The 17,815-nt window shown below is 43.7% G+C and overlaps 1 long non-coding RNA gene across 1 annotated transcript in view; it reads right to left on the minus strand.

Annotated features, from left to right (window-relative positions):
- Nucleotides 1-1,611: 1,611 nt before the first annotated feature.
- The window catches only part of LOC129645427 (uncharacterized), a 59,730-nt gene continuing 43,526 nt past the window's right edge, over nucleotides 1,612-17,815 (minus strand). Inside the window, exons 4-5 of the long non-coding RNA XR_008711316.1 lie at nucleotides 6,072-6,190; nucleotides 1,612-1,846 (exon numbers count right to left, since the gene is read on the minus strand). This is a non-coding gene — a long non-coding RNA (uncharacterized LOC129645427). The remainder of the gene's footprint in view (nucleotides 1,847-6,071; nucleotides 6,191-17,815) is intronic.

The following is a 17,815-nucleotide window of genomic DNA, read 5'->3' on the forward strand; positions in this document are numbered from 1 at the left end:
TCCATAACCTCAGATATGCAGATGACACCACCCTTATGGCAGAAAGTGAAGAAAAACTAAAGAGTCTCTTGATGAAAGTGAAAGAGGAGAATGAAAAAAGTGGCTTAAAACAACATTCAGAAAACGAAGATCATGACATCCTGTCCCATCACTTCATGGCAAATAGATGGGGAAACAATGGAAACAGCGAGAGACTTTATTTTGAGGGGCTCCCAAATCACTGCAGATGGTGACTGCAGCCATGAAATTAAAAGATGCTTGCTCCTTGGAAGAAAAGCTATGACCAACCTTGACATCATATTAAAAAGCAGAGACATTACTTTGCCAACAAAGGCCTGTCTAGCCAAAGCTGTGGTTTTTCTAGCAGTCATGTATGGATGTGAGAGTTGGACTATAATGAAAGTTGAGTGTCAAAGAATTGATGCTTTTGAACTGTGGTGCTGGAGAAGCCTCTTGAGAGTCCCTTGGACTGCAAGGAGATCCAACCAGTCCATCCTAAAGGAAATCAGTCCCGAGTATTCACTGGAAGGACTGATGGCTGAAGCTGAAACTCCAATCCTTTGGCCACCTGATGTGAAGAACTGACTCACTGGAAAAGACCCTGATGCTAGGAAAGAATGAAGGCGTGAGGAGAAGGGGATGACAGAAGATGAGATGATTGTATGGCATCACCGACCTGATGGACATGAGTTTGAGCAAGCTCTGGGAGTTGGTGATGGACAGGGAAGCCTGGTCTGCTGCAGTCTATGGGGTCAGAAAGAGTCGGACACGACTGAGTGACTGAACTGAACTGAACTGAAGCAACTTAGCACACACACAATGAATTAAGGCACGTTAGAACTCCAAACTGATATTTCTAAAAAATGATGCAACAACTTAAGATAGAAAATGCTCTGGTTTTATAACTGAACACAACTTTGAATCCTAGCTCTCCCATCAACTGTCTGGTAATGTTGATGTTATTGTTTAGTCACTAAGTCATGTCTGACTCTGCGACCTCATAACTGTAGCCCACCATGCTCCTCTGTCCATGGGGTTTCCCAGGCAAGAATACTGGAGTGGGTTGCCATTTCCCTTTCCAGGGGATCTTCCTGACCCAGGGATCGAACCCTTGTCTCCTGCATTGACAGGCAAATTCTTTACCATTGAGCCACCTGGAAATCCCCTGGTAACACTGACCAAGTGTTTTATCCTCTTGACTTTAGTTTTCCTACCTGGAAATGGAGCAGTATAATATCTACTTGACTTAGTTGTCAACCTTTAAGGAAATAATGTCTATAAACCCCATATTTCTTCAAGTGGGAAAGGGGCTCCAAATGCCAGGCTCACGGGCATGTTAATGGGCTGCCTCTGTACTCCCATCCCCTTTGTTCCAGAACACCATGACTTTGTGCACTCATCCTAAGTCAACCTGCACCATCGATACAGAAAGTGATGCCTCTAAGCCTTGACCCCAGGCCATCACTCTTTAATCCTGTCTTGACAGCCTTATTGTCCGAGTCTTGTCTGTTCCCTTGATTTGAATTTTAATGGGGCAACGATTTGATGAGTTGAAAATGTTTATAAATCCACTACTTTACTGATAAAACAAGACTCACATGGTAGCTAAGATACTGTTTCTTCAGTGAGCTCAGTTGATTCAAGAATGGTCATACTTGGTAGGCTAGTCCTGCACCCAGAAAGATTTCTTCAAATTGCCCCCAGACTCTCTGCTTTGAAGACACTCAGGGAGGCACCAAGAGGGCCAGTGAGAGGCACACATAGCCAGGCCTGCCAGCCTCAAGAGAAGACTCCAGACAGCAGAGAAGGAGCTTCTTCATAGAGATGGAAAGACAGGGTAGGTCTCCTTGTGGACATCATCGTTGCACATGTATATGAAACAAATAAATGCCTCACAGGGTTTCTCACTGTATTATTTTAGACGAGTTTAAGGTTCAGAGCAAAACCGAGAGGAAGATACAGATGCATCTCATACAAGCTACACATGCACAGACTCGCCCAGTCAAACTCCTCACCTGAGTGCTACATCCGTTATGGTTGATGAACCTACATGGACTCATCATCATCACCCAATGGCCAAGGTTCGAGTTAGGGCTCACCTTTGCTGTTGTACATTCTATGGGTTTGAGCAACTGTAAAATGGCTCTGTTGGTAAAGAATCCGTCTGCCAATGCAGGAGTAGCTGGTTCGATCCCTGGATAGGGAGGATCCCCTGGAGAAGGAAATGGCAACACACTCCAGTACTCTTGCCTGAAAATCTCATGGACAGAGGAGGCTGGTGGGCCACAGTCATAGGGTCGCAAGGAGCAGGACACAACTGAGCGACTGAAGCACCGCCACCATAGTGACATAAGCCTGCGATGTCTAAGGACAGTGGACGCACAGGTTGCTTTTCCTCGTGGTTCTCTTGTTTATTGCCCGTGACGGGAAGTCAAAGGCCAGTATCCAGATCAGCAGTGTGGAGGCGCTGGTGTTTCCCAAAGGGGAAAACTAACTCAGAAACTACCATTTTCCAGGGCTGGATCACCATCTCTGACTTGGAAGAAGTGGCCCCCAGCTCCTGCTTTCATGTGGTAGCTCAGGATTTCTGACGTCTTTTCTCGAATAAGTAGGTCCCTCCTTGGGAGTGGGTACAACGTCTCCTGCCAAGTCTTAAGTCAGATTATGTTTTCCCCTGAGGCCAACTCTGCTTATGACTGAACTATTCAGTTACTGCTCTAAAGCACTGTTCTCACATTTTAAAGGGTAATTACTGAACATTTGCATTTTTTTAAAGTTCTCAGAACTGCTTTTCTCAGTTATCTGCACTATCTGCTGTGAGGGCATATTCTCATTGTGGAGATGAAACCAAGTGTGAAATAGGGTAGCGATTGGTGAAGAGGTGAAGGTGAATTTTGGTTCAAGTTGAGAATTCACAGGCCTTGGTCCACTGAGCCATATTTCCCACACTTACTATCTGTGAAATAGCAGCTGTGAGGTGGAACTCTGAGAAATATGCTCAATAAAGTTCAAGATTTTAAAAGAATCAACCTCTCCCTTCCCCTTCTTCTTCTTTAAAAAAAAATTTTTTTTTTTCTTTTTTTTCCATTTGGCTGCACAGGGCCTGAGGTGCAGCACGTGGGATCTCCAGCCTTTGTCGCAGTCTGTGAAACTCTTAGTTTCGACATGTGGGATCTAGTTCCCTGATCAGGGATTGAACCTGGGCCCCCTGCATGGGGAACTCAGAGTCTTAGCTACTGGACCACCAGGGAAGTCCCCCCTTCTTCTGATATAGCATCTGTCATACTCCTTGCAGCTACCTGGACTCCTTGGCTTGAATACCTTGTGACGGGGAGATCACTACCTCATAAGCCACTCATCTCAGATCCAAGTATCTCTTCTTGATGGAAGGTGTTCCTTTTTTAGGTAAAAATCCCAGGTGGTGCTGGATTCTACCTAAAGAACCCGCCTGCCAATGCACAAGCCTCAGGAGTTGCATTTTTGATCCCTGGGTCGGAGGGTTCTGGAACAGGGCATGGCAACCCCACTCCAGTATTCTTGCCTGGAGAATCCCATGGATAGAGGAGCCTAGCGGGCTACGGTCCATGGGGTCGCACAGAGTCAGACAAGACTGAAGTGACTCCACACACGCTGGGTCCCTAAGAGTCTGCTCCTTGGTCCTTGAAACTTGGCCAGCATCTTGGGACAAAGAGTTTTAGAAGGAGTTTTTAAAGGGGAAAATGTTGCATGCCTGAGCAGCCAGATCATTGCCTCTGAAGTTCATGAGCCTTATTCATATAACTGATAAGTCAGGTGAGTTCTCTCTTTCTCAGGGAACCGTCACTTCGCTTTTTACCTCCATCACTTTCTTTGATTTCCCCCTGGCATCTTCCTTCTCTTGTAGATGTTTCTTTGTCTCTCAAGTTTATATTTCTACCTGTGATGCTTTTCTATTTTTCTATTTTTACTTCTTTTTCTTTTCTCCTATTTGCTTTTCCCCTCAATTTTAATGAATATTTATTAGACACCTATTTCAGATTAAGGAATGTGCTTTGTTCAGTCACTAAATCATGTCCAGCTCTTTGTGACCCCATGGACTACAGCACGCCAGGCTTCCCCGTCCTTCACTATCTCCTGGAGTTTGCTCAGACTCGTGTCCATTGAGTCGGTGATGCCACCCAACTATCTTCTAGTGCACTAGGTACATAAAGAAGTATAGAGAAAGTCTCTGCCCTTAAGAAAATGAGCTCTTCTGTAGAGTCTGCTATCTCTCCTTTAATTAACCACAACAGAAAACAGTTATTTTCCCTGGCTTTATCTTTTGTTCTTCATAGTTAGTCGAGAAAAAAAGCAAATTGAACATGTTCTATCTCTTATTGGAAGGAACAAAAGGAAAATCTAAGTGGGTTTATTTTTTGTGCCTTTATGTGACATTCAACTTTTCACTTTTTACATCGATGGGACTTGGCTGAAAAACATGTTTTTCTCCATACCTGCATTACCCGCTTTTCTTTGACATGACAAAAATGTTAGGAAAAGGCTCAAATACTCTAGAGACCCTATTGGTTTTTCTATGTTATCAGTAAGCAATGCCGAATGGTTGGCTTATATTCAACCTGCTGGTTCTTCATAGAGTGAATTGTTTGAAGCCAGTGGTCCTCAACTTGAGCCTGCCTCAGCATCACCTAGAAACCCAGTCAAAGCACCCATTTCTGGGTCCTACTCCCAGAGTTTCTGATGGGGCAAATCTGGGGTGATAGTGAAAGAGTTACTCCCTCAGTCATGTCTGACTCTGCAACCCCATGCACTGTAGCCCCCAGGTTCCCCTGTCCATGGGATTCTCCAGGCAAGAATACTGGAGTGGGCTGCCATTCCCTGTCCAGGGGATCTTCCCGACCCAGGGATCAAACCCAGGTCTGCTGCATTGCAGGTGGATTCTTTACCATCTGAGCCACCAAGCCTGAGGAAGGGCTGGAGAATATGTTTTTCTAACAAGTTCTGGAGTGATGCTGCTGCTGGCCTGGGGACCACATCTGAGAACCACTGAATTCAACTGAACCTTGATAGTTAAGACACAGCTTTGCCAGTAGGGGACTGGCAGCAGGGGTAGTCACTTTAGCTCATTTTCAGAGTTCAGAACAGTGAACCTTAAAAAAGTTTTAAATAAAAATATTTTAGATACACTGTTCTTATGGACATGTTTTCTGTATGAGTGAGAAGGATCGTCCTCCAGAACCTCAGGACTTCAGCCTCCGCCTGGACCCCAAGGGCAGGAGGACCCTCCTTCATGCCCCTTGGTGTGCACAGCCCGTCTCCTACCGTGCCGTGCACCACTAGCCAGGTGTTAGGTCAGCTCTGAGATACTATTTTTTTTTTCTAAGCAAAGGAGCAAAAACATGAGCATGACTCAGGTTATAAAATGTTGGTTTTTAAGGACCCACTCTCACTGTTTTTTGTTTTCTTTAATTTAAAGATATCTAACCTCCACAAACGATCCTGCTGTGACTTCCGCTGACATCATGTTTGTCTGAGTTTTGGATTCCACAGTAAGATCATGATTTAAAAGCCAAAGAAAACAGCAACCTTAAAAGTCAGAGTTTCTTCTAGACCCAGGCTGTGGACAGACCAGCGGTGGCAGTGTGGGCATACGTATCTGTACACACGTGTGTGGTGTGTGCACATCCTTGCAAAGGGCAGGTGTGTGTGAGGAGGAGTGCAGAGCTCTGGTCTACCCAATCACGGAACATACAGATAGGTTAGCATTTCACATCTCCAGGATCAGAACGATAGCTGGGCTTGGTGACACAGGGAAGAGTTCTAGAATTTTAAACTCCTACAGATCATAGTTAAATGTTATTCAATGAATTTAAACCTCCAAGAAAACAATTCTATTACTTTGATGCTTTCCAGTCCAATCTGTAACAGCAAACTTATTGCTCTGGTTCTCAAATGAGAACTTTTTGGTGTTCTCAGACACGCTGTAAGTTGTTGCGATACTTCCTGTCTGAACTATAAAAAATTCACTGTGAGTATTGACAATATTTCACTTACAAACATTATACTACCTTTTACAATTTATACAGCAGACTTACCTTCAGACTCCAGTTTAGTGGTGCAAGGAACACTTCATATCAGTTTATTTAGTCTTGTCTATGGGCACGATGGCAGTTGGACTTGGCAGAACTGGAGAGATTCTGACACACACGTGTGCCTGGGAGAGAGGAGATTTAAAATGTTACAACCACAGAACAGAGAATGGGACATCCCAACTTTATTCTGAAGTACCTCTGTAATTTTCCCAAGATGAGAATATCACAGCAGGCCACTTCATCCATTGTCTTCTTTGGTCTTTCAAAGAACGTGTGTTTCGGAGATAAAGACAGAGACCCTGGAGACAATTTAACTGATGAAGAAAGTAATTCCTTGTCCGAGAATCAGGCTAACCCAGAATAAAGTGAATCTTGTTCTCCTTGATGACCATTAGTAACCTGTGCATTATTGAATCTTGAATAAATATCTGAACTTATCAAATTCTGAGCACCTGAGATCAGATTTCAAAAACTACAAATGCACAGAGCTTTCTCTCATATATTCTGGTGTAAGGTATGAGGTAAGGCTGAGGCTTCGGGATCTTTTTAAAGCTTCTCAATTGATTCTAGTGCTCAGCCAGGTCTGGGAACCACCCTGGTATGAGAGAGAGAAAGAGAGAGAGAGGCTTCCCCGGTGGCTCAGATGTAAAGCATCTGCCTGCAATGTGGGAGACCTGGGTTCGATCCCTGGGTTGGGAAGATTCCCCTGGAGAAGGAAATGGCAACCCACTCCAGTGCCCTTGCCTGGAAAATCCCATGGACAGAGGAGCCTGGTGGGCTGCAGTCCATGGTGTCGTAAGGAGTTGGACACGACTGAGTGACTTCACTTTCACTTTTCTGGTATGAAAACACAGAGGGGAGACCCACTGATCTTCCAGGAGAAAACGAGGTCTGGGAAGACTTCACAGAGAAGGTAACACTTGAGCTGGGCTCAGAAGCATGAATACGATTTCAACAAGTGCACAAGCCATTTCTAGGTAGAGAAGAAACCACAGTAGGTCCTGGGAAGTGTAAGAATTCAAGGCAAGTTTGGGGAGGCAGGGCAGCACACTGTGATCACACGGGGCTACATCAGATGATGTATGGGGAATGAGAAGGAAAGAAGGGAGTTTCAAAAAGAAAACTGGCGGCCAAGGACACACTGTCCTGAGTGCTACGTCAGAAATTTGAATTTTAGTGCAGGCAGTGGAAAATCATCAACAATTTTTATTTTAAGGAATTATTTTTTTCCAAAAAAGAATCTATATTCTAGAAATGTAATTTGTGAAATGTCATGAAAGATAAAGTGAAATAAAAAGAGACGGAAAGCAGAGTCTTCATTATTGGGGCTATCCAACAGACCAGAAAAGAAATAGTCAGGGTATTTGACAGAATGTGGTCCACTGGAGAAGGGAATGGCAAACTACTTCAGTATTCTTGCCTTGAGAACCCCATGAACAGTATGAAAAGGCAAAATGATAGGATACTGAAAGAGAAACTCCCCAGGTCAGTAGGTGCCCAATATGCTACTGGAGATCAGTGGAGATATAACTCCAGATAGAATGAAGGGATGGAGCCAAAGCAAAAAGAATACCCAGCTGTGGATGTGACTGGTGATAGAAGCAAGGTCCGATGCTGTAAAGAGCAATATTGCACAGGAACCTGGAATGTCAGGTCCATGAATCAAGGCAAATTGGAAGTGGTCAAACAAGAGATGGCAAGAGTGAATGTCGACATTCTAGGAATCAGTGAACTGAAATGGACTGGAATGGGTGAATTTAACTCAGATGACCATTTTATCTACTACTGCGGGCAGGAATCCCTCAGAAGAAATGGAGTGGCCATCATGGTCAACAAAAGAGTCCGAAATGCAGTACTTGGATGCAATCTCAAAAACGACAGAATGATCTCTGTTTGTTTCCAAGGCAAACCATTCAATATCACAGTAATCCAAGTCTATGCCCCAACCAGTAACACTGAAGAAGCTGAAGTTGAATGGTTCTATGAAGACCTACAGGACCTTTTAGAACTAACACCCAAAAAAGATGTCCTTTTCATTATAGGGGACTGCAATGCAAAAGCAGGAAGTCAAGAAACACCTGGAGTAACAGGCAAATTTGGCCTTGGAATATGGAATGAAGCAGGGCAAAGACTAATAGAGTTTTGCCAAGAAAATGCACTGGTCATAACAAACCCCTCTTTCAACAACACAAGAGAAGACTCTATACATGGACATTACCAGATGGTCAACACTGAAATCAGATTGATTATATTCTTTGCAGCCAAAGATGGAGAAGTTCTATACAGTCAGCAAAAACAAGACCAGGAGCTGACTGTGGCTCAGACCATGAACTCCTTATTGCCAAATTCAGACTTAAATTGAAGAAAGTAGGGAAAACCACTAGACCATTCAGGTATGACCTAAATCAAATCCCTTATGATTATACAGTGGAAGTAAGAAATAGATTTAAGGGCCTAGATCTGATAGATAGAGTGCCTGATGAACTATGGAATGAGGTTCGTGACATTGTACAGGAGACAGGGATCAAGACCATCCCTGTGGAAAAGAAATGCAAAAAAGCAAAATGGCTGTCTGAGGAGGCCTTACAAATAGCTGTGAAAAGAAGAGAAGTGAAAAGCAAAGGAGAAAAGGAAAGATATAAATATCTGAATGCAGAGTTCCAAAGAATAGCAAGAAGAGATAAGAAAGCCTTCTTCAGTGATCAATGCAAAGAAATAGAGGAAAACAACAGAATGGGAAAGACTAGGGATCTCTTCAAGAAAATCAGAGATACCAAAGGAACATTTCATGCAAAGATGAGCTCGATAAAGGACAGAAATGGTATGGACCTAACAGAAGCAGAAGATATTAAGAAGAGATGGCAAGAATACACAGAAGAACTGTACAAAAAAGAGCTTCACAACCAAGATAATCACAATGGTGTGATCACTGACCTAGAGCCAGACATCCTGGAATGCGAAGTCAAGTGGGCCTTAGAAAGCATCACTACAAACAAAGCTAGTGGAGGTGATGGAATTCCAGTTGAACTATTCCAAATCCCTGAAAGATGATGCTGTGAAAGTGCTGCACTCAATATGACAGCAAATTTGGAAAACTCAGCAGTGGCCACAGGACTGGAAAAGGTCAGTTTTCATTTCAATCCCAAAGAAAGGCATTGCCAAAGAATGTTCAAACTACTGCACAATTTCACTCATCTCACATGCTAGTAAAGTAATGCTAAAAATTCTCCAAGCCAGGCTTCAGCAATATGTGAACCGTGAACTTCCTGATGTTCAAGCTGGTTTTAGAAAAGGCAGAGGAGCCAGAGATCAAATTGCCAACATCCGCTGGATCATAGAAAAAGCAAGAGAGCTCCAGAAAAACATCTATTTCTGCTTTATTGACTATGCCAAAGCCTTTGACTGTGTGGATCACAATAAACTGTGGACAATTCTGAAAGAGATGGGAATACCAGACCACCTGATCTGCCTCTTGAGAAATTTGTATGCAGGTCAGGAAGCAACAGTGAGAACTGGACATGGAACAACAGACTGGTTCCAAATAGGAAAAGGAGTTCGTCAAGGCTGTATATTGTCACCCTGTTTATTTAACTTATATGCAGAGTACATCATGAGAAACGCTGGACTGGAAGAAAGACAAGCTGGAATCAAGATTGCTGGGAGAAATATCAATAACCTTAGATATGCAGATGACACCACCCTTATGGCAGAAAGTGAAGAGGAACTCAAAAGCCTCTTGATGAAAGTGAAAGAGGAGAGTGAAAAAGTTGGCTTAAAGCTCAACATTCAGAAAAAGAAGATCATGGCATCTGGTCCCACCACTTCATGGGAAATAGATGGGGAAACAGTGGAAACAGTGTCAGACTTTATTTTTCTGGGCTCCAAAATCACTACAGATGGTGACCGCAGCCATGAAATTAAAAGACGCTTACTCCTTGGAAGGAAGGTTATGACCAACCTAGATAGCATATTCAAAAGCAGAGACATTACTTTGCCAACAAAGGACTGTCTAGTCAAGGCTATGGTTTTTCCTGTGGTCATGTATGGATGTGAGAGTTGGACTGTGAAGAAGGCTTAGCGCTGAAGAATTGATGCTTTTGAACTGTGGTGTTGGAGAAGACTCTTGAGAGTCCCTTGGACTGCAAGGAGATCCAACCAGTCCATTCTGAAGGAGATCAGCCCTGGGATTTCTTTGGAAGGAATGATGCTAAAGCTGAAACTCCAGTACTTTGTCCACCTCATGCGAAGAGTTGACTCATTGGAAAAGACTCTGATGCTGGGAGGGATTGGGGGCAGGAGGAGAAGGGGACGACAGAGGATGAGATGGCTGGATGGCATCACTGACTTGATGGACGTGAGTCTGAGTGAACTCCGGGAGTTGGTGATGGACAGGGAGGCCTGGCGTGCTGCGATTCATGGGGTTGCAAAGAGTCGGACACGACTGAGCGACTGAACTGATCCGATCTGATTTTAAAAAATGGCAGTGAGGCACTTCCCTGGTGGTTCAGTGGCTAAGATTCCAAGCTTCCAATGCAAGAGGCTTGGGTTTGATCCCTGGTCAGGAAACTAAGATCCCACATGTCACATCAGTTCAGTTCAGTCGCTCAGTCAAGTGACTTGAGTGACTTGACTGAGTGACTTACCCTTATCCAGCTATAAGCCCCTCAAGGGTGGAGTTCATGACTTATTTGTCTTTATGTTCCCCAAACAGCATAATTCCTGCTTTATAGCAGGTGCCCAATGAATTCTTATTGAAAATACTCCCTTTTCTTAAGGAAAGAAGAATTTGGATCATCTTCTGAGAGTGAAGGAGTAAAGAACAGGGTGAGAGCTTGAGAAAAGAGGTTAAGTTCAGAAACCCCAGTGCTGGAGAACAGGAAACTGCCTGGCTAAGGATCTATATAAGGACTGTTGGGTAAAAGTCTGTACCAGCGGAGAAAGAGGAGGCTTATCCCGTTTGTGTAAGAGCAGCGAGAAGCTAATAATGATGCAGGCACCGCCTTGTGTGTGCTTTGTGAGCTAAGTCGCTTCAGTCGTGTCTGACTCTGCGATTCCTGACTCTCTGGATGGTAGCCCACCAGGCTCCTCTGTCCGTGGGATTCTCCAGGCAGGAACACTGGAGTGGGTTGCCAATAATGCAGGCATAGCCTTATAAGAGCAAAAATCCAAGTTGAGGCTTTCAGAGAGATTTGCTCTGCGAATTCTCTGAAGATTGTGTCTCACATATTGGTGAGCTCGGAGCCCTGAAGTCAGGTCAGCCCCCCTCATCCTAAGAGACATCCTTCAGTGTGTCTGAGAAAGTGATGTATGTGCTGTGACTGCCTCCTCCCGGTCCCCTGGCACGGGAACAGTCAGAACCCCTCCCTCTGCTGGGAGAAGGTCACAGTCCAAGAAGACAGGTAAACCAGGGGTCGGAGCACACAGGGCTTCAAGGATGCCAACTGGCTTTGCCGCATCGGGAGATTTCTCACACTCCCTGGGCCAAGTCTCCTGTTTTGTAACAATTCAGTCAAGGGTTTTTACTGAAGTAGACAAGCATGAAATGCATTTTCCAGAGAAGTTTCCGAAGTGGGGGAAAGTTCATGGCTCAGAAGCACCGGTGGGTAATGAAGGGAGACTGCGAACTTCTGTTTTTCTTTATAAAAAAGACAAATAAGAGTTTCCCAGGTTTTAAAACCTAAATCTAAAACTTGTGCTGTGTCCTTGACTCAGCCCACCTTCTTCTCTAACCCTGATGTTGCAAGCTTATTTGAGGCTGCTTCAAAATGCCTCAAGTGGGTGACCGCGGTGCCAGTCAGCACCAGGACACTCCTGGAAATGCATGCAGGCTGGCTTCCCTTTGCAGGGACCTCAGCTCTGTGACTCCCCTCCAGCCCAGAGTCACAGCTACCCAGAGGGACTCACTGAGAGCAGGCAAATCTAGTGAAGGCTGCTTGCCTTAACCGGCTGATGAGCCCTCATTATAAGTCTTGATTAAACTGCTGTTTATTGTCAGGAACTCATCTTTCCCTCAGCTAAAACCAAATGCTAGCCTTAAGGATGAAGAAACAAAACTAAGACAAATCTGGCCATCACTGTCTGCTTTGGGCATTAACCTATTCAGCCCGTGTCTTTGATATGCAATCAAACACAAATGAATGTTAGGTTCCCAGATTTACGAGAAAAAAAAATTAATAAAAATACAAATACAGCTTTATAAAACAAGCCAAGTGAAAATGCTTTGACTCATCCTAGTCCACCACCTAGCCAATCTGCTGGTTCTCAGATCTAGTTCCATTGTCTGACCTTGAGTAAGATGTTTAATAAGTCACTGAGACTAATTAACTCTATTTTTTAATTGAAGGATAATTGCTTTATAGAATTTTGTTGGTTTCTGCCAAGTATCAACATGAATCACCCATAGGTATATATATATGACCCCTCCCTCTTGATCAATTATCTCTAAATTGTATTAGTAACACCTCTTTGGAAGGGTTATGAGAATTAAGTAACGCATATAAAGTATGGAAAGTGAAAAGTGAAAATGAAGTCGCTCAGGCGTGTCCGACTCTTTGTGACCCCATGGACTGTAGCCTACCAGGCTCCTCTGTCCATGGGATTTTCCAGGCAAGGGTACTAGAGTGGGTTGCCATTGCCTTCTCCAGGGAATCTTCCCAACCCAGGGCTCAAAGCCGAGTGTCCCACATTGCAGGCAGACGCTTTACCATTTGAGCCACCAGGGAAGCATTAAGTATGGAACACCTTGATAAATGTCTATTTCTGTTCCCTTCAAACTGCCTCTTGGGATTACTCCTGTATCTCTTTTAAAATAGCCATACCATCTGGCAATCCCACTCCTGGGCATATAGACAGAACTCTAATTTGAAAAAGGTACATGCACCCCTGTGTTCATAGCAGCACTATCTATAATAGGTGGTCATGGAAACAGCCTAAATGTCCATCAACAGATAAATGGATAAAGATGCGCTATAGGTGAATTCTGACCATCGTTTTCTTGACTACACAGCCCAAGAGCCTGAGCTCAAGAGCTTCAACCAGCTCAGGAATGGACCCTCCTCCACAAACTCTGCCTTCCTCTCCTTGTCTTTCCTTCTTTCTTTTTCTTTCCTTCCAGTAAAGAAGTATTTTATATTGACTCTTTTATCCCGCTTTGCAACATCTTATATTTATCATTTCTCTACTACATTTTAGAGGTACTTCTTTGATATTTTTCAAGAGTATCAGATGTAATGTCTTCCCCTGACTCTTTGCTTTTGCAGGCATTGTTTCAAGTCGGGATTTAGAATTGCTGAGTTGTATGTTTGAAGCAACGCACCTGTTAGTTGAAAATTTGTTTCATTTTTCACTTTAGAATTATACACAAATTTTTTTATGATGCAGTGTGTCACAAAACACAGATGGTTCAGCATCCATTTATATTATGAGCTCATGGCATTACATCAGTGTTTTGTAGACATAAGTTCATAGGTTGCAGTGAGTTTCACATCAGCATCTTTATTTTGTAATTCTTAAGAAGAGTCAGTGTTATGTAATCCTGAGACCACTGTACTTGAAATAAACAAAAATGTTAATTTTGTAGCATTTTTAGAATCTTGATAATTGAAAATCACATATGGGCAGCCCTAACTCTTCCATAGCACTTCGCATTCCAAATTCAGATAAAATAAAACTCACAAAGCAGACAGAAAATAGAAAAATTAAAATTTGCTCATGAAACCCTGCTGGCTTTCCTAACTGAATCTTTGATTAAGGGATACACAGCTGCAAAGCTAAGACTTAAAAGCCAGGACCTCCCTCTAATTATTAAAGTTCCACATCTTCTTTGAACAGAAGCTGCAAATGACACACGTTTCTTCCTCCAATGGTCAGATACCTTACCAAGGAGTAGACTGGCAGACAATCAAGGAAAAACAAATGGCTTGAATAATCTTAAAAACGGATTCATTCACTCAACAAATACTTATTGAACATTTACTGTGGCTAGGCATTTTTCTAGACGGCAGCGGCGCAGGAATGAGTAAGACAGAGGAAGACCTTACTCTTAGAGAGCTCACGTTCTTGTGGGAGACGAGTGACAGCAAATGAGAGACAGATGAGCCTGTAATTACAGCCTGCAGTCAGGGCTTTGCTGGGAATGAACTGCGTGTGCTGATGAGAGAGCACATCCTTTGAACAGAGTCGTCAGGAAGGTTTGATCTCAGGGGCTATGCTGCTGCTGCTAAGTCACTTCAGTCGTGTCCGACTCTGTGCGACCCCATAGACGGCAGCCCACCAGGCTCCCCTGTCCCTGGGATTCTCCAGGCAAGAACACTGGAGGGGCTTGCCATTTCCTTCTCCAATGCAGGAAAGTGAAAAGTGAAAGTGAAGTCGCTCAGTCGTGTCCGACTCCTAGCGACCCCATGCACTACAGCCCACCAGGCTCCTCTGTCCATGGGATTTTCCAGGCAAGAGTACTGGAGTGGGGTGCCATTGCCTTCTCCGACCAGTGCTTAGGTCTTTAGGGTGGTGGGCTAGACAGATACAAATTTTAAAGACAGCTTCAAATGTGTGCGTGTGTGTGCTAAGTTGCTTCAGTGGTGTCCGACTCTTTGTGACCCTATGAACTATAGCCCGTCAGGCTCCTCTGTCCATCGATTTCTCCAGGCAAGAAGACTGGACTGGGTTGCCATTCCCTTCTCCAGGGGATCTTCCCCACCCAGGAATTGAATCCAGGTCTCCCGTATTGTAGGGAGATTCTTTACTGTCTGAGCCACCAGGGAAAATCCATTCAAATGTGTGATGAATGTTAAATTCCTGATGGAAGTAAACATCACTTCTATTGCAATTATCAATGGGAAGTATTTTTGACTCTGTTATGTGAATAAGATTAATTCTCTACTCCCCTTGGTGGATATTGCAACATTCTTAATCTTCAGATTGCTCTGTGGAATAGCATCCTGAAACCATTATATGATAATTTCAGGAGTCCCTAAACATTCCATTATTATTTAAAAAATAAAAATAAAAGAGACTATGTTAAGTTAAATCCTTTGCATCTGCCTATATCCACTTGCTCTTTCTAACTCTGGGGTGAAAGAACGGTCCTCGTCCTTTTCACCAGTCAGGAAAAGCACGACTTCTCCTCCTCCTTCTCTTCTCTAGACTAAACATCCCCAGTTCCCCCAATGCTTTCTTTTTGATCTTCATTTCCAAACTATTTATCACTTATGCTCTCTTCCCCTGAAAGTTCTCCAGAGTTCCAAATAGTTGAGCCGCACAATGATGAAACAGCTCCAAGGAGGTTTAAGTGATTGCAGATAGAAGCAACCAGGACTTTTCTCGTCTTCCTTGAAAGGCTCATGGTGAACAAAATCCAGGGAAGACAGTTTCTTTCTTTATAACTTCACTTTCTTTTGGGGAAAGCAGTAGGTGAAGGAGGGATTAAGTGGAAGACATTGGTTTTGCATCTGATCTAGTTACTCTAAAAGAAATTTCAGTGTGAAGAGTTTTTATTTTCATTTAGAACAAAATGCATTTTGTTTATCACTTTAAAAAGCTAATTTGAAAGGCTTATTATTAATTAATTCACATGTCATTTGCTGGTAACCACACAGGCAGCACTAGCAGCAAAGAATCTGCCTGCCAGTGTAGGAGACCTAAGAGACAGGGGTTTGATCCCTGGGTTGGGAAGACCCCCTAGAGAAGGAAATGGGAACCCACTCCAGAATTCTTGCCTGCAGAATCCCATGGACAGAGGAGCCTGGTGGGCTACAGTCCATGGGGTCTCAAAGAGTTGGACATGACTGAAGTGACTTCATACAGCACAGAACACAGCACCCAACTAAAAAAAGTTTTCAGGGGCAAGACCCTAAAAGTTACTCTTAAGGTCTGTTAAAAACAAATGAACAAACGAAACACCGATTAAAAACAGAACTCTGTTTCCTAATACACGTTTTTCGGCAGTTGAACTGTCTTATGCCAACGTCAAATCCTTGATCAGAATGTTTGTTTGGATCCTGTTTTTAAGGGAGCACTATAGTTTGTGTCCTATACTGGTCCTTATGCATCAGGCCTGTTTTTATTTCTTCTCCAAGTGATGAAAATGAATGTAAAGCACAGTTTCCATGCCCCCCACAGCCCCGACCCAGCGCCTGATCTGGGCATATTCACGAGCAGAAGAAGAATCGCGGACGGTCGGGGCAGACTTGATTGGCAGTCTCGGCTTCCCAAGTAGGTGTCAGTGACAGGTAGGCCAGGCCACCAGCCACCAGGCTCATGGCACAATGCTTGGCACCGTGTCAGTCGCACCAATCAGTGGAAGCAGGTGCAGAAGCTTGAATTTCACCTACAGAAGTGTGGGGAAAATGATGGGCTTTCTGAGGAACAGCCTGTAGGCATTTCCCCCCTCATTTAACATCGGGATTATCCAGGGATTCCAACAACTTAAGCTCAGTTAGCCATGCTTCAATTCAGATTCAAAAGCTTTCTTTGCCTTATCTGTAAATAAAATACACGGGAGACAGCCACTCAAAGAGGGAAATCAGAGATTTAGAGCACTCCGGGATGTGGCAACAACAAGAGTTGCTGGGGACAGGAAGGCGACAAGACAATGAGTCTTGAGCTTCCTAAAAGTCACAGAGCTGTGCTTTGAAAAGCTTGTCATCTGAAACCAACACGGGGTGGAGAGAGACAATCAGTCAGCATTCTGAGGCCCTCATGTTAAAAAAAAAAAAACAACTAAAAATGTATCCGTGCTTAAAAAAAAAAAAAAAAAAAACACAGATACTAAAACTAAAACAAAATTGAATTACAAATCAAACTCTCCCACCACGAATCCCCCAGCTGTTCCAGGCTTTTTTTTTTTTTTTTTCATCAAAGGATGTTCTGGATGACAGTTGACAAATCAGAGATGCAAACATTAAATGAAAGAGTAAGATCTCCTTGGTTACGTTTGGACCCATTAGTCCAACATGATTCCAGGTATTTAAAAATCATGCTGAAGTCACTTTGGAAGGCCTACATTTCCCCCAGTTAGCAACAAAGAATGGGAGTAAGAATTCGGAACAAGTCATCAGCAAGATAGCTCAAGAGTCACGGGATTTTATAAGAAGCTATCAAACCACCGAATCATCTCTCCGCCCATTCCTTTCACACAACGGAGTAGATGCCAACTCTACTCATTGCTGTTTTCATCATCTTCCTGTCTCCTTTCTGGAAATGCATCCAAGTCAGATTCAGGGGTGTGGCTGGTTTAGGTCCTCTGGGACAAGAAAGAGGACCCCTGGGGCCTGGACCTACCACCGATCCAAGCTGTGTGACACCAGGCCTCAGATTCTTCAGGAGGAAAGAGAGTTGGATCTGGTGGTTAGCCAGGGGTGGCTTAAACAACAGCATGTGTGCTCTCCTCGTTTTAGAGGCTGGAAGCTCAAGATCTAGGCGTGGGCTGGTTTGGTTTCTTCTGGAGTCTCTCTGCTTAGCTTGTCTTCTCCCCGGGTCTTCACATGGTCCCCCCTCTGTGTGCATGTCTGTGTCCTAATCTCTTCTCATAAGGACACCAGACACACTGGACTAGGGCCCACGCATATGACTTCATAATCACCTCTTTAAAAGTCCTGTCTCCAAATACGGTCCTGTTCTGAGGTACCAGGAGTTAGAACATCTGAATTTTGGGGGAAGGCAATTGAGCTCCTAACTGTCCCCCGGGTACCTTTCAATTCCAGAGTTCTCTGATTTCTTTTCTCCCTCAAATATTTTCATTAGCTTATCTT

This window comes from Bubalus kerabau, chromosome 3 (assembly GCF_029407905.1).
Source record: "Bubalus kerabau isolate K-KA32 ecotype Philippines breed swamp buffalo chromosome 3, PCC_UOA_SB_1v2, whole genome shotgun sequence".
NCBI classification, from domain to species: Eukaryota; Metazoa; Chordata; class Mammalia; order Artiodactyla; family Bovidae; genus Bubalus; species Bubalus kerabau.